This window comes from Wasmannia auropunctata, unplaced genomic scaffold, assembly GCF_000956235.1.
Source record: "Wasmannia auropunctata unplaced genomic scaffold, wasmannia.A_1.0 LD336090.1, whole genome shotgun sequence".
Classification (NCBI taxonomy): Eukaryota; Metazoa; Arthropoda; class Insecta; order Hymenoptera; family Formicidae; genus Wasmannia; species Wasmannia auropunctata.
In genome coordinates this window covers 4,803,974-4,804,601 of record NW_012026800.1, presented here as the reverse complement: position 1 = coordinate 4,804,601, position 628 = coordinate 4,803,974, and positions in this window count along the sequence as shown.

Here is a 628-nt window from a genome sequence, read left to right as displayed (position 1 = left end):
AATGTAACACTAATCATGACTGAAAACTAATTTTTCTAAAGTAGTTTTGTTTATCTTGATATTTAAACAATAAGGATAAAATGGTTTCGTAAACGCTGTATTTTATTATAATTGATCTAAAAAACCAAATTGGATTATCTTCAATGTATAACACAATCTCTAAAATCATTTTGTAAATATTATACCTCCAAAAAATGTTGTATTAAATTTTAAAAAATTCATATGGTATTATCTTTAATGTATAACACGATCACGCAAAATCATTTTATTATTAATGAAACAAAGACTTAGCAAAAATTAGTGAAATCCGTGGAAAATAGACATTAAAAATGTAAAAAAACCGCCAAGTATATTTTTTAACGTTTTTACCTCGAAAAAAATTGTATCAGATTGAAAAAAATGAGACCTTTGTATCATCTTAAATATATTTATAATATGACTTCGAAAAAAAACTGTTGTTAAATTATAAAAAAACCTAAGTGGCATTATCTTCAATATATAACAATCACGCAAAATTATTTTGTAATTAATATACCCCGAAAAAAACTATTGTATCAAATTAAACAATCAAAATCCAAGTTGTATTAACGTATACATGATTTTAAAAAATTTAATTTAATAAATTAAA